General features: G+C 42.9%; 1 pseudogene; it reads left to right on the top strand.

Annotated features, from left to right (window-relative positions):
* Positions 1-23,144, top strand: part of LOC148826656 (scavenger receptor cysteine-rich type 1 protein M130-like) — a 28,521-nt pseudogene extending 5,377 nt beyond the window's left edge.
* Positions 23,145-23,477: the final 333 nt, after the last annotated feature.

Raw genomic sequence — 23,477 nt, 5'->3', positions numbered from 1 at the left:
CACACACAGAACAGACACTGGGACGTAACAGTAGTCAATCAATGTAATAAACACACACCTAAATAATAACATGATGTACCAACAACATTTGGTTGTACATGAGATAATGGATATTTAAAAACAATAGTTTCTGATAGAGAAAACAGGGATAGTTCATGTGAAATTTACCCAAAGTTTGTGATTGTGCATTTGACAGACAAATAAAACAAGTGAAATCAGTCAGATGTTACTGTAACCTGGAGAGGATGAAGCCTCCCATTCTAAATGCCGGTCAGGAGGCAATGCCTCTGTGAGCTTGGATTACAGAGTTGATGTGTGATGATGAAACCTGATGATTATTGATTTTTACAGGTTCCTCCCTGTCAGCTCTAGACGGTGGAGTCCGGCTGTCAGGAGGAGAGAGTCACTGTGATGGCCAAGTGGAGGTTCACTACAACAGCACCTGGGGGAGACTCCTCCAGCACTCCTGGGGCTACAGAGAGGCCTCTGTGGTCTGCAGACAGCTGGGCTGTGGCTCAGTGGTACAAATATACAACTCCTCTCTGTATGAGACAGGCGACAGTGCTGTGTGTCTGACAGGTATTCAGGGCTCTGTAGTACAAGTCTATAACTCCTCTCTGTATGGGACAGTGACAGTGCTGTGTGTCTGACAGGTATTCAGTGCTCTGCAGTACAAGTCTATAACTCCTCTGTGTATGAGACAGGCGACAGTGCTGTGTGTCTGACAGGTATTCAGTGCTCTGCAGTACAAGTCTATAACTCCTCTCTGTATGGGACAGTGACAGTGCTGTGTGTCTGACAGGTATTCAGTGCTCCGGGGATGCGTCTCACCTGGTGAACTGCAGTTCTCCACAGACAGTTAGCTGCAACACTGGACAGGATGCTGCACTGCTCTGCTCAGGTAGGAGCCATTCAAAGTATTTTTTTATTTATATGCACATTGATATGTAGGACATAAAACACAAACCCTAAAATATTTTTCACAAAATATAACAACTGGACCTGTCAGCAGCAGCTAATATATTGTATGAAGTGATATTTGTTTTTATTTTAAGTCCATTAATATGGACTGGCAATAAACCAGGGATAAATGTTTGAAATTTGAGTATGATTGTAGAAGAGATTCCATATATTGTTCAATCCAGTCATCCCATTCTGTAGAGATGCAGTGTTTAGTCATCAGGTTAATCCACTGCAGATCACAGATGTGAGGCCTGTGCTTCTAATTAATGAAGATCTCCTTTGTTGCAGTTGTAAGCAACAGAGATAAAAAAATGAGAATATTTGCATGATAAGTCAATAGATTAATTAAGACAGCTGGGAACGATGAAAGCCTACAGCCTAAGGAAAGAAACATTTTATCTATTTCTTTTTTGAAAAGAATGATTGGTGGGCATTACCGGAAAGTATGGATGTAGATGCACTTACTACATCATAAGCATTGAAAGTACTGGCTTATTAGGTCCATAAAAATAATCTTTTTAGTTGTATTAATTATATATAATATATAATGATATGTAATATGATATATAATTATATATATATGATATATATGTTTTATAATGAATGAGCTGGATTTCCATTGATATAACAAGAAAATAAACATTAAAACATTCAGAATCTTAACAAATCCATTGGAGATGGAGTCTCAGGTTGTCACAGAATTTCCGCCTGGAAGGATGTGCCCTTAAACATTTTGGGGTGCAATATCTTGTGAAGTATAGACAGTAGAGGCCTGGACAAGGGCTTGAATTGAAGCTAAATCCTCGGATATTCAACCTGAATCATCAAATTTCTCGTATGTCTTACTGTGTGCACTCACTCAAAAGAAATATGGAATGTTTTTTCATCTTCACCAACAAATAAAAAAATATCAAAAGCACTGAATTAGGCAGTGCTAAAGTGGCTATATATAGGATTTAAGCAGTAAAAAAGAAGACGTCTTACTAACTGATTGCTAGCAAATAATAATCTGATTAAATTGACATGCAGGCAATGAAGATTAAACAAAAACTTGGTTTTTGCTCAGCATTGCCCCAAACAGCAATGATATCTCTCTAAACCTCCGAATGGTCAGAATTCATTGACTTATAGCTATTTCTATTAGGATTTTCTACAGACAGTTAGTTTGAAGACAGGCTAAAAATCCATAGTTTACCCCTTGTTATATAAAACATTTTTCCCTTATAACTCTATAATCTGAAATCCTCTATGATGCGTAAACAGGCTAACCAGAGAATTACCACACCAACTATAATGATATATGTCTCTATATCACTGGGTATTGTCTCTCCTAGCCCAGCGCTCCCTCAGGCTGGTTGGGGCAGGTAGTGACTGTGCTGGGAGGCTGGAGGTATATCACAGTGGCTCCTGGGGGACAGTCTGCGATGACTCCTGGGACCTGGCAGACTCTCAGGTGGTGTGCGGGCAGCTCCAGTGTGGGACGGCCCTCAGTGCCCCAGATACCAGTCCGTCACAGTGCACACACAGACACAAACACACAACGATACCTGGGGCAGTTATCCCAAAATCTAAATAACCTGTCAGAATGTTTCTGGACTGTGGTAGGAAATCCACGTGAACATGGGAAGAACATGCAGGTCATTAGTGCTGTGAGGCAGCAATGTTAACTACTGCAACACAATGCCATCCAATAAATGAAACATGATGTCCAAACATTTTGAAAAACTGTTAATAATTAACATCGGGTGGAATGGTGGCTCTGTGGCTAAGGCTGAAAGGTTGCTGGTTCAAATCCTGTGACTGGCAGAGGAATCCTACTCTGTTGGGCTCCTGAGCAAGGCCTGTAACCCCAACTGCTCCAGGGGTGCTGTACAATGGCACCCTGTGCTCTGACCCCATGCTCTCTCCCTGTCTGTGTGTGTCTCATGGAGAGCAAGCTGGGATATGTGAAAAGATCATTCCTAATGCAAGGAATTGTTTAGGGTTAATAAAGTGATATTATTATTATTTAAAAACAATGCTTCTTGAGGTTGAACACATGGATGTGTCATGTTAATTTTACCAAAAGATAACGATGAAATCAGTCAGGTATGAACAAATTTTCCATCCTTTCACCTGGACAAAACAAATTCTCCATCTCCGTGGGCTGGTTTTATGGTACTGATATCTGACTGACAATAAAACGTGATGTTCATTTATTTTTTAGATTCATCCTTGTCAGCTCTAGATGGTGGAGTCCGGCTGTCAGGAGGAGTCACTGTGATGGCCGGGTGGAGGTTCACTACAGCAGCACCTGGGGGACACTCCTCCAGCACTCCTGGGGCTACAGAGAGGCCTCTGTGGTCTGCAGACAGCTGGGCTGTGGCTCAGTGGTGCAAATATACAACTCCTCTCTGTATGAGACAGGCGACAGTGCTGTGTGTCTAACAGGTATTCAGTGCTCTGTAGTACAAGTCTATAACTCCTCTCTGTATGGGACAGTGACAGTACTGTGTGTCTGACAGGTATTCAGTGCTCTGTAGGACAAGTCTATAACTCCTCTCTGTATGGGACAGTGACAATGCTGTGTGTCTGACAGGTATTCAGTGCCCTGTAGTACAAGTCTATAACTCCTCTCTGTATGGGACAGTGACAGTGCTGTGTGTCTGACAGGTATTCAGTGCTCCGGGGACGAGTCTCACCTGGTGAACTGCAGTTCTCCACATACAGTCAGCTGCAACACTGGACAGGATGTTGCCCAGCTCTGCTCAGGTAGGAGCCATTCAAAGTATTTTTGACTGTTATCATATGCAGATTGATATGTAGGACATAAAAGACAAACCCTAAAAGATTTGTCACAAAATATAACAGCTGTTAACAACCTGTTAAGAGTTAAAATATTGTATGAAGTGATATTTGTTCCTATTTTAAGTCTTTTGTCCATTAATATAGACTGGTAATAGAGCTGGGATAAATGTTTCCTGAAACTTGAGCATGTCTGTAGAAGAAGCTCTGTATATTGTTCGATCCAATCATCCCTTTCTGTAGAGATGCAGTGTTTCGTCATCAGGTTAATGCACTGCTGACCACAGATGTGAGCCCTGTGCTTCTAATTCATTAAGATCTCCTTTCTTGCAGTTGTGAGCAACAGAGATGAAAACTGAGAATATTTGCATGACAAGTCAATACATTAATAAAGAACAATGAAACTATACAGCCTAAGGAAACAAACATTTTATCTATTTATTTTTTTGAAAGAATGATTGGTGGGCATTACCAGAACGTATGGATGTAGATGCACTTACTACATCATAAGCATTGAAAAGTACTGGTTTATTAGGTCCATAAAAACAATCTTTTAGTTGTATTAATGATATATAATGTTTTATCTTGAATAGGCTGGATTTCCATTGATATAACAAGAAAATAAACATTAAAACATTCAGAATCTGTCACGCCCGACATCCCTCCCTAGAGGGCGCTTCACTGCTCCCATTATTGTTCGTGTGATTAAGCTCTCCAGGCGTACCCTTTTAGTGTTATTATTTAAGACCAGCTCTTCCAGTCCTCGGGGCTCATCATTAGGGTAAGATGTCGCAAGGCCCGCCTAGATGGATTTCCAGTTGATGGACTTTCGGAGTGTGCTTTGACCTGCCCTTGGACCCGTTTGGATTTGGATGCCGTTTTGTCTTCCTCGTACACTGTCTCACGGACTGTCACTATTATTTTGTGCACTATTAAACCCCTCTGTTTTCCATTTACCACGCCTCCTGTTTTCTCCAGCTCTTACCGCATCGCATAGGGTCTTCTACAAGATCTGACACGGATTTCAGTCCGTGTTCGTGACATAATCTTAACAAATCCATTGGAGATGGAGTCTCAGGTTGTCACAGAATCCAGGGGAAATTTCCGCCTGGAAGAAAGTGCCCTTAAACATCTTGGGGTGCAATATCTTGTGAAGTATAGACAGTAGAGGCCTGGACCAGGGCTTGAATTGAAGCTAAACCCTTGGATATTAAACCTGAATCATCACATTTCTCATATGTCTTAGTGACATAGGCAGTGCTAGAGAGGCTATATATAGGATTTATGCAGTAAAAAAGAAGACTTCTTACAAACTGATTGCTAGAATCTGATTGATCTGCACTTGACTGACATGCAGGCAATGAAGATTAAACAAAAACTTGTTTTTTGCTCAGCATTGCCCCAAACAGCAATGATATCTCTCTAAGCCTCCGAATGGTCAGAATTCATTGACTTATAGCTATTTCTATTCTGGTTTTCTACAGACACTTAGTTTGAAGACAGGGTAAAAATCCATAGTTTACCCCTTGTTATATAAAACATTTTTCCCTTATAACTCTATAATCTGAAATCCTCTATGATGCATAAACAGGCTAACCAGAGAATTACCCTGCATCCTAAATGAACAGAATATGTTCTCACTAATATAATGCCGAAAAGTGAATGAAAATCTACTTTCTATTCTAAACCTCCAACTAGGAGAGAATGCCTTTACCCTGAGGATTGCACAATAAAGGAAACCTGAAAATGTTTTAATGTTCTTAAATTACAAGACTGCAAGGTCTCTTAAACAAGGTTCACATTATTTAACTAGAATTTTATCTCCACTTCTTCTTGTCTGACATGCCTCCTCTCTCTTCCTTCCTTCAGTTACCTCTCTCTTCTTTCTCTTTGTTTATATTTTATCCTGTGAATTTAGTCTGATGACAACTCTAATAAGGAGGTAATTCGAGTAAACCAAAAGATTCACTTTGTTCCTCTGTGCTTACCAGTTCTGCAGATATGTAAACTAATATTTTTGAGACTCCTAACTTTTTTTTAAGAGTCAATGTTAGCTTGAATGACACCACTCCAGCCATAATGATATATATGTCTCTTTCCTAGCCCAGCACTCCCTCAGGCTAGATGAGGTAGGAGGTAATTGTATCAGCAATGTTTATAGAAATTCACACCTGAAGAAGGCTCCACGGCCGAAACGTTGTGTTTTCTTTCTTCTTTTTTTCAGCATGGAATAAACCTATTACTTGTTCCTTTGCAGCCTACGCATGCTGACACAGCTACCCACCTGAACTACTATGTTTATAGGAATGTGTCTTTATCATTTGGTCCTGCCTCTCTCCTAGCCCAGTGCTCCTTAAGGCTGGTTGGAGCAGGAGGCGATTGTGCTGGGAGGCTGGAGGTTTATCACAATGGCTCCTGGGGGACAGTCTGCGATGACTCCTGGGACCTGGCAGGCTCTCAGGTGGTGTGCAGGCAGCTCCAGTGTGGGACGGCCCTCAGTGCCCCAGTGCCAGCCTCCTTCAGCCAGGGAACTGGACGCATCTGGCTGGACGAGGTGGGCTGTATGGGTAACGAGTCGTCTCTGTGGGAGTGTCCTTCACCAGGGTGGGGACAGCATGACTGTGGACACAAGGAGGATGTGAGAATCCTGTGTTCAGGTAAATGAACGAAAAACAAAAATCATCCATATTCTCGAATTCCACAACGTGGATATGGTTTGCATTTGGAGTGCTTAAATATATCCTATTGAGGAAAATTCAATTCAATACAGTTTAGTTTTATTTGTATTTTTTCAATGGACATTGTCACAAAGCAGCTTTACAGATTTCCAGGCCTGAACCAAGGCTCGAAAGGGGGAGCCTATCCTCCTCTGTTAATTAAAATGAACAGACATGGTGAAAAAGATAGTATTTTTATTTCAGTAATGTGTAGTGAGGTCCAGCAGTGTCTGGAATGTTCAGTAGTTTCCTTTGGTTGAAATTTCTCTGGGAAGTTGAGTTCGACAGGTAGAAGGAGCTGGATTCTGGGCCTGGCTTCCTAACAGTCCACCTCAGAATAGACAAGAAATAAAGTATTAGTGAATGACAACGAAAACAGAAATTGGTAGGTTGCGTGGCTTGCTTTTCCTAAATATTTATCCGAAGGCTAGACTGAACAAATATGTTTTTAACCCAGATTTGAACACTGGGAGTGCGTCTTAATTCCACAGATCTGCGGGGAGGCTATTCCAGAATTGGGGAGCTCTATAAGAAAATGCTCTGTTGCCAGCTGTGACTTTTTTAATTCCAGGAACAACTAGGTAACCTGCTCCTTGTGATTGTGAAGTGTACGAGAGGGATTATAAGGGACTAAAAGATCACTCAAATATTTTGGGCCAAGATCATGCAAAGCTTTGTAAAAAGAGACTAAGATATAGTTATGATACAGCTGGGAATGCACATATTCACATCCCAGCAAAAATGAAAATAAATAAATAAAGAAAGAAACTCTGGCACTGAACGTGAATTCCCCTCCACTAGTGAATGGGGATATATTCATCTCAGTGCTCCAGCAAGATCTAGAATCCAATCTTCAAACGTTTCACATCAATTGCCTTTCCTGATTTTCTGCCTCAAATGTTTCATTTTAATTTCTTCCAAGAATGGCTTCTGGCCAGATCCTGATGAACCACACGGTGTTAAATGTCACCCCAAGCAGCACGTTCTCCTTTCACAGCGCAGCACCACTCACCCTGAGCCACGCGTTCTACTTTCATACTCAGTTCCTTAGTTGTGCTGCTGCTGAATAGCCAAGCTGATCAGAATGACGTTTTGGATCAGAACCTGATCTTCTAATGGGATTTTAAAGCTCTGTGTGATGCACTGTCTAGATTCTGAATGAACAGAACCACACACTCCTGTCACCTTCATGTCAACTGTGTTATTGTACAGCTGTCCTTGTTTCATTATGTGAGTCAGTTATAACTGGATGAGTACAGGAAATGAGACTGATTGCTGTTCACATTGTTTGTTGTTTTTTTTCTTATCAGTTCAGAATGAAACGTTGGGCTGTCTTGTCAGGGTTTGTTGCCTTTGACTTTCCCTGCTGTCTTGACAGATCACACTCTCCTGAGACTGTCTGCAGGCTGTTCAGGACAGGCAGAGGTTTACTACAATGGCACCGGGGGCAGCATCTGTGCCAACAGCATGACAGACATCACAGTTGCAGTGATCTGTAAACAGCTGGGCTGTGGAGACAAGGGCACCGTCAGAGAGACAAACTCCAGGCTGAGCCCTGATCCCAAATGGCTGGACTTTGTCTCCTGTTGCAAACACGACTCCACCCTGTGGCAGTGTCCCTCCTCCCCCTGGGGTCAGAATGACTGCAAAGATCGGGAAGTGGCTGAGATCACCTGCTCAGGTACAGAGGGAAGAGTAATGCTCTGTGAATTAGTGTTTTGCCATATTTAGAACAGACAAAAGCTTTAAACTGAATTCTTATTAATTTATATCCAAACATGTATAAAATGAAATAATTATTATTAATCTTTGAAGGTCCTAGGAAAGAAGCTGACAGAAGCACTCCAGCCCCTCAGGAAGAGCAGCCTCAGCTGTACTGCCCAGGTGAGTTCAGTGTGTAAAACAGTCAGAGACACTGCTGTCGTGAGCTGAGGAACACTAACCATACAGCTCTCTTCTAGAGCCACTCAATACCTCACTAACCTCTACTACAGTCACTGAGCTGAAGACACTCAGTAACCTCTCTGCTCTCGTCTACAGTCACAGATCTAATGACACTCGGTAACCTTTCTGTTGACTTTCAGTCCCACTGGCTCTGCGCCTGGCTGGAGGCACTAACTGCTCTGGCCGGGTGGAGCTGCAGTATGAGGGCTCCTGGGGGACAGTCTGTGACGACTCCTGGGACCTGCAGGATGCCCAGGTGGTCTGCAGACAGCTGGGCTGTGGAGACGCAGTGAGAGCAGAGATAGAGGCCTCATTCGGACCAGGAAATGGCGCCATCTGGCTGGACGAGGTGAACTGCACAGGCAGTGAACTTCACCTGTGGGACTGCTGTCACTCTGGACTGAATCAGAGTGACTGTCGACACAAGGAAGATGCAGGGGTTACCTGTACAGGTGAGGAGAGTCTTAGAACTGTAGATGAACAAAGTAGCATATCGATGGAGAAGATACACTGTTACACATATTATATCAGTGCTTAATATCTAACTGAACCAGCTAAGATCATCAGTCACAAGATTGGGATGTTTTGTAGCCCTGTGTATGTGAACAACACAAGTCTTTAATTCAGAACAAGACACCTTTCATCTTGCAATCCTACATTTGACCTCAAGGAACAAATGTAAAGATTTTCTTTTTATTAAGACCACTCTGGATTCAACTTGCTATAAAACCAAAGGCAAAATAATAACAGTTCTCCTATCTCTTTTACAGGTTTGTCAAAGACAACAGCCAGTCCAGCAACAGCTACAGGTGAACAGAAATCCTCCTTGTCATTGATAACTCCTGTCTTTCTGTCTCTTCAGATTCCCAGTGTAGCTGTAGCTTCTCCTCTCCTCCCTCATTGTGAAGATCAATGTCTCTTTAGATTCCCAGTGTTGCTGTAGTGTCTCCTCTCCTCCCTCAGGGTGAAGATCAGTGTTTTCAGTTTCCCAGTGTAGATCTAGTGCTAGTGTACTCTCTTTCCTCACTGATTTACTGACAGTCCTGATAGGTTAGTTTGGGAATCCTTAACTATTCTGCGTTGATCTTCACCCTGAAGCCATGAGAGCAACATATGGGAACAGGAGGAGAACAGGACATGTGTTGAAGTGTATATGAGCCCAAGAGCACCTCTCCTGATCCCTGTTCATCCATTGTCTCCCCCTCTCTCAGGCAGAACCAGGACAACACCCCAGACACAGCCACTGGGAGGTCTATCTGCCTCGCCCCTGGTCCTCCTGCTGCTGGGGTCTCTGCTCTTCGTGGTGCTAGCCCTGTTAGTGGGGCAGCTGATCCAGAACAGGAATCTGAGGAAAGGTAGGGAGGGAACTCACCATCCACATAATGACCTCTACTGGTCATTTCTGTCACTCACATGGAACTAATATTCCTATAATTAACGAGGAATAAACCTGCTTTAAAATCACAATTGCCTGAGGTAAAACAATTGAGGTAAAACCTGTCTAATTTAAAGGTGTGCTGGATTTGAGCAATTTTAATAGGGTAGAGAAATCCATTTGAAGTTTAAGAAAGATTATTTGAAAAAGATTAGCAACAATTACAGATGGAGATATCAGGAAATTTGCAAATCCAGAATCATAACATTTATGTGCTCAAATGTCCAAAGTAGGTTTAGCAGTGAATTTTTTATCTTGTACTCCTCTCCCTGCATATTAACCCTGAGTGTCTGTTTCCTCACACAGCCCTATCTAAGGGAGCACTCGCCCCCTATCATGATGCTGTCTATGAGGAAATAGTGTACAAACTGGCCAGAGAGGGAACTTACAGCGCCCCCAGGAGAGGTGAGTGGAGAATCTCACCATACTAGTTTCTGAAAGAAATTTTCTTTCTCAAGAGGTGTGTTAAGGTAGGTAAAGAAAATGATCACATCACTGTCCCTGGGCTACCTTATGAAAAAAGTATTTTTTAGTTTTAAACCAGTAGAGTTTTCTTTCTCAACTGGTGTCAAACTAAGTGAAGAAAATCAACACAGCACGATTCTGGATCTGCCTTATAAACACAAACTCACACCCTGGCTTCTCTTCCAGTAGAGGACAGTGAGGCTGCTGTCTGACTGTGGGTACGACTGATCTGTCCTCCTGTTCACAGGGAGATTCCTCTCTGACGAGCTGCCCTCTGGATATGATGATGTGGAGGACAGTGAGGGAGACCCAATACCAGGTGAGGGGAGTCTGCTCTTCAGTGTTGCCTCACACTAGCCTTATCTCAGCAAATCACAGATGCTGAGCAAAACTAGATCTGGTCAATACTGGGGTGGTAAACAGGGTGCTTCTTTAATTGGTTTTGATAGAAAAGGAGACTGCGGAAGAGCATGCTGTAAAAACTGCCTTTCAGATCAGATTAATCAGCGACCCTAGAGTTTTTGTTTAACTATACACCACAAAACATTTAAGATCACACTTTACAATTACTTTGCAGCTCTATGGTCAAACTAAGTCTGAGTCCTGAAGTGTACATTCTCTGTCTCTCTGTGTGGTTCAGGAGACTCAATAGCCTCTGTGAAAGAAGAGATCCCAGAGTACTATGATGATGCAGTAACTGTACCTCAGAGTCCAGATGCCTTGTCAGGTGGGTTATTTCAGTCCAGTCACATGGGGAATCTCTGCACCAGTCCCACTGAGTCTGAATCTCTCTACTCTCTCTCCTCTCACTCTTCTCTCTCAGCCTCTGAATACGGAGTCTGTACTATTCTGCACCAGTTACATGAATCTGACTCTCTCTCTGTGATCTCAGCCCTGCACACTCAGTCTGGGTCACTGCTGCCAGTGTCCAGCTCCTCTTCAGTATCTCATAGGGTTCACATCATCACCCTCTCTGTCCAAATACAGCCAAACTTTCTCTGCCCTGTTGACCTTCAACATCTTATTTGAAAATCTAGGAATTGTTTTACATTTATCACAGTTGTGAATAGGACTGGAAATCAGGTTCCCCCTGATCTCCTGTACTTAGAGCCTGGAGTTTTAGTTCCTGTGTGATGTTGAGTTAATCAGTGTGTTCTGATGAGCTCCAGCAGTCCTGTGCTCTAGGTAACTCAGTGTTCTGATGTGTGACAGTGAAGTTGTGCTCTGTGTGCTTTAGGAGAGATGATGTCCTCTGTGAAAGAAGAGGCCCCTGAGTACTATAATGATGCCATCACTGTGCCCCAGAGTCCAGACGCTGTGTCAGGTGAGTTAAATTAAATAAGACTAAGGAGTACCCCCTGTACCAGCCCACAGTAGCCTTTGTCAGAAATAAATCTCAACCTAATTTCATATCTGCAAATAAACACTAACTGGAAATGAAGAGGCCAGTTTGTGTCAGAATGACAGAGACATTACTGACCTGCTCTTCTGTTCACAGGGAGACTCCTCTCTGATGAGACACCCTCTGGATACAGTGATGTGGGCAAAGGTGAGGGAGATCCCACTTCAGGTAAAAGGGGCTACAGCCAGGGGGCTCAGTGTGGGTTAGGTAGTTCAGGGATGAGAGAGATAACCTCCAGTAATCCATCTCTGTTGCACTGTCATCCATGACAGGGGGGAATCAGGCATTTTGCAGTAGCGGTAGCTTCACTCTGTCATGTCCTACAAGGATCAATAACAGCCAATAAAGGCTGATAGACCTGAATTGTTCAAAGTTAGATCACAAAGATCAGAGTGTCATTGAAACCCTGACACACCTAGCCAATCAGATAGCCAAATTGATTTAAACTGATCAGCAGCTGATCAATGAGGAGGGAGTAAGGTCTGGACAGAGCAAAGCTTTAGATTTCCCAAGACCAGGAATTCTGTTCTCTGACTGCAGAGAGAATTACTAGACTCAGAAATTACTAGGTCTTCCTCACTGTGGTTTAAGAACATTGATACTCCATAAGTATAAGTGAATTCTACACTGAATCATCAAGTCTTCCAAAAAGATACAATTTAATTTAAAAAATCCTATTAAACACTTTTGACTACAATATTGTAACATCTATTCTGTATACTATAACTGTTAGTCCACTAATAGCCATTGATATCAAAGCAGATTACTTCTCAGATATGTTCTATTATGCTTATTTTTTGTTATGCAAATTATAATTATATCAATAAATTGTATATTGTTTGGTTATAATACATGTGTGAAACTATAGATTATTATGTTTGATTAGTTCCTAGAAGTCTACAAGTACTCTCAAAATATACTGCTATAATTTCTGATTGTTACAGAAAATTAAAATCCCCATTCACTGCACTATTGTGACTATGTAAGTGTTTTAAAAAATCTAGGTACACCTGGGTAATGTCATCAATTCCAATTCCAGTTCCAGTACATGACTAGGGGCTGCAAAGCAAGGAGATGTTTGCTTAAATGTTGAGGTGTGAGATTCAGTGATCAAAGCAACCATAAAGTTTAGTTATGTTCTGGGTAAATGATTGTCAGTCAACCGTCCTGGAATGACAGAGCTATTTCTTGCTTCTACTGCTTGTCCAGATCAACTGGAAAGACCAGATTGGAGTTTAGTCTTTGACCCTCATAAAGAGAGCTTGCCCTTCTGTTGTTTTTAGAAACTTTAATTTCTTGTTTAGAGAATCCCTTGGTTAAAAAGTGCCTCTCCTGGCTAGTGGGAGCATCTTTAGAACAGGGAGATAGGCTCCCATTCATTTTGTAGCAATTGGGTTCACAAAGAGAGAGATTTAACTGTAGGTTGTAATTGAGGATTTTCTGGATGGTTAGGATGTAGGTGTAGTAATGAAGCTCACGATTCTCAGTGCTGTCACTGTAGTGTGCGCGGTCCTACACAACCTTTCTATCGACTGGGTGAGTCTTCTGTTCCATCTCCGATTCTTTCTGCACATTCCTCCTATTTCACCACCATTATTGTAGGACAACAGCCATAGATACGAGAAGAGATACTTTTCCGAGCAACTGTCTTAAATAATCACGTTGAAAAAGGTGACAAAGTTTTTTTTTTAAAAATTTAACATAACCTTACATTTGCCTATTCAGTTCAAGTTATTTTCTGTATGCGCAAATTCCCCAATTTTTCTGCTGTCTCCTGAGAAATACAAGTATATATCAAATCACAATAAGTAATACAAAAATCTATTCAGCTAACACCCAGATGTGACAAAACACATGTAAGACTTACACCCCCTTTAAATATGTATTTCCTTCATTTCCATTTTCTTCCCTCCCCAGGATACCTGAAAATCCACTATTGCATATTAAGGGCTGTACATGCATTACCGGTAATACAGCTACAAAAAAAGATATACATTAATCTGAATTATTAATAAATTACACTTTTATTAATAAAGACATGTATTGATACAATTCATTGTGAATAGTTGTGGTGCCTAGAAAACAATTTTAGCTAAATATTTCAAGGGAGTGGTGCATATGTTCGTTATTGTGACTATATTATTTCCACTACATTCAGAACAGTTCAAATGCGATCACCTGTTCCACTACTGAGCTACTTAAACCCTGTGAAGAGGAGGTTTAAGTTAGTCTCCTACATCAGTAACATCTAATGGGCAGCAGATGTTATTTTAGGTTTGTTGCAATTGAGAACAGGTTTAGTACAGCGCTGCTGGCAAATTTCAGCAGCCAAGATCGTTGCAATGACCCCTTGTAGATACCAATCAGCCGCAAGAAAAAAAAATAATTTGTGCCTTTATTAAAAAAAAAGAAAAACAGTTTATGCGGTAATTTCAGGTACAATGTAATAACTTAAGTTAAGTAGTCCCACAGTAATGCGTGGGGTCCTATCAATAGAAAAAAATACTTGTAACCCGAAAACACAACAACCACAAAGCCAGAAGTCTTCCAGGAACCTAGGAAAAGCAGTAGTCTAACGACTACAGAAAATAAAAAAGAACATTAAAAACAAATCTGAGGAACAACAAAAACACAGAATCTAATGCGAGAGCTGTTTCAAGTCTTCATCGTGCTCCCTTAGTCCCAGTAGGCCTCACACATATACAGTATCTGTGTACAGATCAGCAGGGGGTCCACAGCTGGTGGGAATTTAAGTAGTGACCTTACCGCGGAATTACCGCGCGCTGACCGATTGCTCCACTGGAGCTGTAAAATTTGCTTTCCCTTCACAGACTGACGTTGCACAAACACAGGGTGAAACAGGGTTTCGGTTGTGGATCCATCTCCACATGGGGGAAAGGGACAGTAAAATAGCCAGGAAAATACAAGAGAAGAAACTGAAAGAATTGTGCTCACTGCAAAGTAGGAAGGAAAGAGGTGGACGAATAGGTAAAACATCTCGGCGGATAATTTGTAACGACATTCTTTGGTGACAATCAGCAGACGGATTTCTCTTCATGTTCCGCTGTGCAGTTTGAACGTTCATTCTTCCAGATCGGTTGGTTATATGAGATCAGCTGATATAAATTAGGACTAATCAGAATCAATACACTTGATGTCTGGCGAAGGCAAATAACCTTTGTACGTGATCTGGAATGTGAATGGTTAAATTTCAGCACAGTTGCAACCCCTTGACTCCTCGTGTCGTTCTGTATTTCTCTCTCATTCTACTGGGAGTGGTGCCGGTGCTTCTGGATAAAGTCTGTCAGTGGTCATTCCAGATGGGTCAGGAGTGACTGCGCTTCGGCACAAGAAGAGACATGTGACTTGCAAGGATCCTGACAAGGTCTGTTTGTTTCTAGAGCCTGAATGGCTCAGTTGGTAAAACATCAGACTTTTAATTTGAGGGTCCAGGGTTCAAGTCCCTGTCCCGGCAATTGTGCTTTCCTTAAATCTATTGTGAATGTCATAAATCGGTTAGGTGTCAGTCTCGTAAATCGAAGATCGGGGGTTCCAACCCCGTCCGTCCCTGTTTCATTTACCAAGTCTTTACTTTATCTATTTCATCAATTGTCTTGCAATGTAGAAATCTCTGTAATAAGAAGAAAAGAACTATCGGTAGTAGTTAATAATCCTTCGACAAAGTAAAGGGGACATTCAACACACAAGCCTCCACTGCTTGTCAGGATGGCTGAGTGGTCTTAGGTGCCAGCCTCAAGAACTCAATCATGTGTATTGAAGGTTTATGTTATTCACAACATGGATTTCCATTCATGTTTATTAAGATGTGCAGTTTGTATGTTGGTTGTATGAAAACAGTTTCTTCAAAAGTCCTGTCAATTAACAGTGGAGAGCTAGCCAACGTATGTCTTCATGAAAACTCTCTTTAAGGTGATTACAAGTGCCTTGAACAAATTTGCATCATATTTTTAAAATAGTTTAGCTCAAGATGCAACGGAAGCATAAATGAATTATCTCGCCCTCCATTCCAAGATAAAACTCCATGTGTGAATCTTATTTTACTTGAAGTTGATGATGTTGGTCATTATTGGAAATGCCGATGATATTGTCTCAGGTACAGTACTCAGTTGTTACGTGCTGTAATTTGATACCTTGTGACAGAGGAGCCTGTCACGAGGTACTGATAGTACGGAAAATACAACATTCATACACCTTCCATTGAGCTGTTGCTAGATACGTTGCTGAGGATGCACACTCAGGGCTTGACTAGAAACTGCTCTTACTTAATTTCATATACATTCACGTACACAAACATACCTAATTTTATATACATTCAAATTCTTAAACACAGGTATGAGTGAGTATTGTGGTTTGAATGGAGAGTGCTCTCATAACGGATGTTACTCACTGTTTGTTTCGTGTCGGTACTTCCAGGGTGAGTCAGCCTATGGTGGCCTAAGAAGGCCAAACCTAACCCCACTTCTCAAGGGTTATTTAAGGAAATGTGAAAAACAACTTTGAATTTTAGAAATGGTTTGTTCCAGAGGGGGAGGGTTTACATGCTATTTAAGCTGGCTCCTCAGGCTAAGTGGTTGGTGGTTGTTAGGTGGTGTTATATCAACAGAGAGAGAGAGAGAGAGCTGCTCCAACTCTTTCAAGGGCTGGGCCTGTACATCGTCAATGGCAGGACTAGAGGGGACTCTCTAGGCAGGTTCACCTACAGCTCAGCTCTGGGCAGCAGTGTGGTGGACTACGCCATCACCGACCTGGACCCCTCCTGTATCAGTGCCTTCACTGTCAGGCCACAAACTCCTCTCTCCGACCACAGCCAGATCACACTCAACATGAAGAGAGCACACGAGCGCAGAGACACAATGACACACCCCAGCCTGCTGTACGACCTCAACCAGGCATACAGATGGGACACAGACACCCTAGACAGATACCAAACTGCACTGGGCGATGATGAAATTCAGACACTGTTGGACACATTTCTAAACACTCTGTATCAAACCAACAAATTAGGCATAAACTTGGCCACACAAAAACTAAATCACCTATTCCACAAACTAGCATCAAAATCTAAGCTAAAAACAACTAAATCAAAAAAGTACCAAAAAACAAAAGCAAAAGAAAAGTGGTTTGATACGGAGTGCAAAAACATTAGAAATGCACTACGAAAAGTCTCAAATGAAAAACACAGAAAACCACACAACACAGATCTGTGCCTCAGCTACTGTGACACGGTAAAACTTTATGAACACACGCTGAAAAAGAAAAGAAACATATGGATAAACAAACAAATTGCAGAAATTGAGGAGTCACTAAATCAGAACTGTTTCTGGGAAAAGTGGAATAATTTAAATAAATCAAAACCAGAAGAATTGGCCATCCAAAATGGAATAATCTGGCAAACATACTTTGAACATCTCTATCAAAAGCTCCCAAATACAAATCAATCAGACCAAAACACCATTTATGAAAAACTCGAAATTTTGGAATTGGCTATCAAAGACAACCAAAACCCCTTAGATTCCCCAATCACTGAGCAGGAGCTACTGTACAAACTCCAGGCCCTCAGACCATGCAAAGCTTGTGGCCAAGAAGGAGTCATAAATGAGATGCTGAGAAACAGCAGCCCAAAGTTGCAACAAGCCCTGCTCAAACTCTTCAATCTCATCATGACAGCCGGATGTTTCCCTGAGGCCTGGAACCAAGGACTGATCACGCCCATCTATAAGAGTGGAGATAGACTTGATCCCAACAACTACCGGGGCATCTGTGTGAACAGTAACCTGGGGAAGGTATTCTGCAGTATCCTAAATACACGAATATTGGCCTTCCTTACCGAACACAATATCATGAGTAAAAGTCATACTGGATTCTTACCAGATCACCGCACATCTGATCACATTTACACCCTACACACATTGATAGACAAACACGTCCACCAAAAACACAAAGGAAATGTTTTTGCCTGCTTTGTCGATTTCAAAAAAGCATTTGACTCGATTTGGCATGAAAGATTGTTTTACAATCTACTCCAAAGTGGCATAGGGGGCAAAGTGTATGACATAATTAAATCAATGTATTCAGAGAGCAAATGTGCAGTGAAAATTGGAAACAAAAGGACCAAATTCTTCACCCAAGGCCGTGGGGTGAGACAGGGCTGCAGCTTGAGCCCAACACTGTTCAATATCTATATCAACAAATTAGCAGGAATGTTGGAACAGTCTGCAGCTCAGACAGTCTCTCTCTACACGACACAGAAATCATGTTTCTGCTCTATGCAGATGACCTGGTCCTGCTGTCGCCCACAGAACAGGGGCTGCAGCAGAACCTGGCACTGCTGGAGCAGTACTGTCAGACCTGGGTGATGACAGTCAATCTGGACCAGAGTTATGGTTTTCCAGAAGAAAGCCAGACCTCAGGGAAACAGGTACAAATAAGAAGGAGGCTCTTCAACATCAATCCACCAACAAGAATCTGGCTCCAAATATTTGAAAGTGTAATCCAACCCATTGCCCTATATGGCAGTGAAGTGTGGGGTCCCCTCACAGACCAGGATTACACTTGTAGCGGCGAGGCTTAATAATAAGGCAGAATTAAGTGTTTCTGAGCTTCCCAAATGAGGCCCCATTTCTCTGTTCATCTCTGTGGTGCAGCCACAGAGAAACTATTCATGCAAGATGATTTAAGGTTTCCTAGGACAGCTCCCAAAGGGGGATGCACTTAGCTAAGTCTGGCTATCATGATCAATGGTCATCCACTGGCGCCTATCAGTCTAGGGAGTGCCGGATGGACATCTGGACTGCATTACTAAGTGTCAGGACTAAGTGACTCATATCTCACCTTGATCAACCAATCAGGGACTGGTAGGGCTGAGTAACCCACGTGGGACTCTGATGCCCATGGAACTTTCAGCCAATCAACAAGCTGAAGTTCCTCCAGGTAAAAACAGGCAACACAGGCCTGGAGATTGAGATTCAACAAGATTCAGATTCGGGAGATTCAGTAAGATTCTGGAGAGGATTCTGTGGACTGTTCTAAAGGGAATTCAAAGGAGAATTCCAGGGCAGGACGGCCCAGGAGCAGAAGGCTCCCAAGGGCAGGACATTCTCGCAGCGCGCCTCCTGACCATCCCGAGACTCAGCCCGGACAACCACGGAACGGCCAGTGTGTCCGAGTGCCAGAACTTTCCTTTGTTCTAAGAGTCTAGAGTGGAGGTTGCCAGAGAGTAACCAGCAGCAGGCCTCGTGGACAGGTCAGAACTGTGGACAGCTGAATCACTATTCAGAACTAGCTCTTCATCAGGAACGAACCGGTCCTCTTCCTGACTTGCTGGGATCCACAGTCATCTTTTCTCCTGTGCACAAACTTTGCTAGTTAAAGCCAACACTAACTAGCCGGTCAGTGAGCATCAGCAGCGCACCGTCGCAAGCCGCACAGCACAGCCTGGCACGGAGCCAGAGAGCGCGGATTGGATAGCAACAAGCCTGCAGCTGATTGTTTGTGCCTGCAGGAGATCTGAACCCCCAGAAATTGGATGAGTATTCAACTTCAATGCATTACAGCTCGAGAATTCAATTGTTATCCCAACCAGTTGATATCAATTTAATTCCTAAGAGTTATGTACTTGTTTTGAGTATCTAATGTAGAAGTTGTAACCAAGTTCACTTTACGAAACGGTCTTAATGAATGATATACTGAACGTATGTCCTCTTGATGTGTAACACTTCATAACTGATTGAATATATACCTTTTGTATTCTGATAACCCTCTCGATAAGATCTGTTAGGTTTACATGCATATTCTATGTATTAATAAATGTATCCTCGTGTATTAGTACCTGTGTGTGTGCGTTGTTTGAGTTATATCGCATGGTTGGATTCTAAAGCCATCAAAAGAATCAACTTTGTGATTTACTGCTACAATTAATAATTGTCTCAGTAAATGCCCAAACCCTACAGAACTGGTGCCTTCAGAGAGCCACTATGATTACATATTTGGCGTCCCTGAACGGCTATGAAACACTACACACTCAATGGGACAAACACCCCACAGAAACTCTCTGATGTAGAAACATCCTCCTTGAGCAGAGAAAAACACCTAACAACGGGTGCAGGGCCAAATTAGGCCAGTACCCACTATTGATAAGCTTACAGAAGAGAGTATTAAAGTATTGGCTACACTTAAAAAACAGCAACAAAAATTCCTACCACCACAAAGCCCTGCTGAGCCTAAAACAGAGCCCCCTGAGCCAGCTAGCCCACAACTCAGACTCAACCACATCACAGCACAGATCAAACAGCAATATCTCACACACTGGGACACACACACACAAACACAACATAAACTGGAATTCTACAGAACCCTAAACAGACAATACACACTAGCTGAATATCTGACCAAGATAAGAAACACCAAAAAGAAACAGACCCTGACGAAGTACAGGCTCAGTGACCACAGCCTGGCCATAGAAACTGGGCGACACAGGCAGACCTGGCTGCCCAGAGAGGACAGGCTGTGCTCCCACTGCCAGCGGGGAGAAATAGAGACAGAGGTAAACTTCCCACTGCACTGTGACAGATACTCTGGGATTAGAGAAACATTCTTCCCTAAATTCAGAAATCTAATCCCAGAGGTCCCACACCTGCCAGAATCACAACAGGTCCCAATCCTAATGGGAGAGGAAGGAGGGAACTCAGTGGAACTGGCAGCCCAGTATGTGATCTCCTGTCACAGCCAGGGGAACAGTGAGTCTGTCTCCCAATAATGCTCCTTCTGTCTACATGAAATGTAAATATTTTATAATATGTCTTTGTTATAAATGTCTGTAATATGTCTGTTGATTTTATTTTACTTTTATTTTTTGTGTTGTTTCATGTGAATTTCATTATTTTATTTGCTTTGGCAACACTGATTGTACCCATCGGTCATGCTAACAAAGCACCTTGAATTGAATTGAATTGAGAGAGATTGAGAGAGAGAGGTAGATAAGGAGGATTTACCTTTATTTGAATAATTAGTTTTGTTTCTTTTTTTGGGTGTTTTGTTTTCTGGTGTGGGGGACTGGGGGAACTGTAAATAGACTGCATTTGTTTGCTTGGGTGCTTTTGCAGCGGAGCCAGTCTGAGATAAAATGGACCTACTCTGGCCTTGCTCAGGCCATTGTGTGACATTTTGGTGGCAGCAGTGGGATGGCCAGCCGTAAGACAGTGCATCCTGTGAGGAGAAGGAGAGGCCTGCATTCGCAGAAAAATGCCTCATCCTCAACCCCAAAGACAGAAGAACCCTGGAACACAGTGACTTCTACGGAAGAGGAGGAATATGAAGACTTGGGAACCAAGCCTAGAAAGTCTTCACATCAAGTTGTGCAGACGGACACTGCACAAGGGACAGGATCTGAAGTGGCAGTGGTGGCTTTGCTTCAAGAGTTTTTGAATATGCAACAAAAAAGAGAGGAGATTCTTTTGACAGAATTAAAGAAACTGAATGTGGCACAGAATGTCATAAACCAGGGTACGCCTGAATTGCGAACGGCACTGACAGAAGCCTCGTCTCCACCAGGAAGCCCACGATTGGCTCTTCCTACACCAGCAGTACGACAAGCCCCCAAGGCAGCTCCTCAGGCATTATCAAACAAACCCCTCCAGAGGAAGGAGCCCAAAATGCCCTCATATCAGCAGGGAGAGGACATTGAAAATTACCTGCTGCGCTTTGAGCGCATGGCCCGGATGTGGGAATGGCCAGAGGAAGAATGGGCAGTCAGACTGGTGCCATTACTAACAGGCAAAGCTTTGGAAGCCTATAGTACTATGGACGAGGACTGGTCCAACACCTACAGAGACCTGAAGGAGGCGATACTGGTGAAGTTCGACATCTCTCCAGAGACTTACCGACAGGGCTTCAGAGATCCGAGACTTCCACTAGGAGAGATACCAACGGAGACATATAACCGCCTAAAGGGACTATATAAGAGATGGATTCGTCCAGAACAGAGTACCAAGGAACAAATTGGAGAGACTATCATTTTGGAGCAACTACTGAATGTACTTCCATCTGAAACCAGGACTTGGGTAAAGGAACTTGACCCACCAGATGGATTAACGGTGGCAAAATTGGCACTACAGTACGTGCATGCTCGTCAAGGGGAACAAAGGAAGTATCCATCGGTAGTTTCCAGAGGTATCCGGACTGGTCAGGACTTCAGAGGTAACGCAATAGATATGCAAAGACCGTAAGTGGAGGATAAAGCACCTATAAGGAGGACTTTTGTCAAAGAACTGGTTTGCTTTTATTGTCAACAGGCAGGACATAAAGCCGCAGTGTGTCCAGTGCGTAAACCAAAATTGACAGGGTTTTGTTATGTACCTAGAGAAGGGGACATATTTAAGGAAAGAAATGGAGATAAAGAAAACTGTTCATGTTGGCCAGTAATTTTCAATGGTCAATCTGTGCAAGCTTTACTGGATACAGGCAGTTCAGTGTCTCTAGTGAAACATTCATTAGTCTCAGATTAGTAGAATAGACTATGAAACGCAAATTATGGTTCAGTTTGTACATGGAGATAAACGAAAATACCCAATGACAGAGATAACTATAGAAGTAGAGGGGCAATTTTATTGATTAATTGTAGGAGTCGTTCAGTACTCACCTGCAGATGTTATTTTGGGAAGGGATTTACCGTTTTTGATTGATTTGCTGAAAAATGTAAATGCTTCCATAATGGCTAATGTACACCTATCATGTCCAGTGGTCACTAGGGTCCAAGCAAAAGCTGGTCTGCAACCCTTGCCAGACCTAGACGATAGTCTGTGTGAAGGTGGGACAAAAGGGCCTAGGAAAACGCGTCAACAACGTCGTTTGGCTAAATATATAGGTACACCAGAACCCAAAGTTGATCATTCTGAACTGGTTCTACATGAATGGAAGGTCCCTGATGATATTGCTAGGTTGCAAAGGAATGATCCATCGTTAAAGCCTTTATTTGATAGGGTCATGGTTGACAAAGAAAAAACGGATACCAAGTATGAGTACAAAGATGTTTTTTCTATTGAAAATGACATTTTGTATAATGGGAAAGCTGGGAACAAGTGTCTTGTGGTACCAACTAGTTGTAGACCATCGGTAATGCACCTGGCACACACTATTCCATGGGCCGGACACCTGGGACAAAATAAAACATACATACGACCTAGTTCACGATTTTATTGGCCAACCATGTACATAGACATAAGTAGTATAAAGCGACACCTTTCGTCAAACTTTTGACAGGTACCACGCCCCCTTTTCAGGCCAATGGTCGTCCGCGGTGGTTGGCTGTCCCGCCCCCTCAGGAGCCAATGTTGTGGATCGGAACTCCCCGCCCCCGGGCGGTCGGCCCGACGCCACAGGGTCCCAAAGCCACCAGACGGCGCATGCCACGCTTTAGGTGTGTGCACGTGTGTATTGGTTTGGAAGGGGACCATGTCTGCCGCGGGGTTGAGTGCGCTCTATTATAACCCTGGGAAATCGGGCAGTTACGGCGGCGCGGAGAGTCTGGTGCGGGCCGCGAGATCCCGGGGTGTGAGCGGCGTCAGCCGCGGCCGGGTGGTCGAGTGGTTGTCCGGCCAGGCTGCTTATACGCTGCACAAGCCGGCGCGCGTACGTTTTAAGAGAAACAGGACGCTGGTGTCCGAAATGGACTGGCAGTGGCAGGCCGACTTGGTGGACATGAGAGAACACCGCGAGTTCAACGACGGTTTCTGTTACATCTTAATGTGTA

This window comes from Atractosteus spatula, chromosome 10 (genome assembly GCF_055471065.1).
Source record: "Atractosteus spatula isolate fAtrSpa1 chromosome 10, fAtrSpa1.hap1, whole genome shotgun sequence".
Lineage (NCBI taxonomy): Eukaryota > Metazoa > Chordata > Actinopteri > Semionotiformes > Lepisosteidae > Atractosteus > Atractosteus spatula.
The sequence above is the reverse complement of the archived record's forward strand: the minus strand, read 5'-3'. Positions and strand labels throughout refer to the sequence as shown.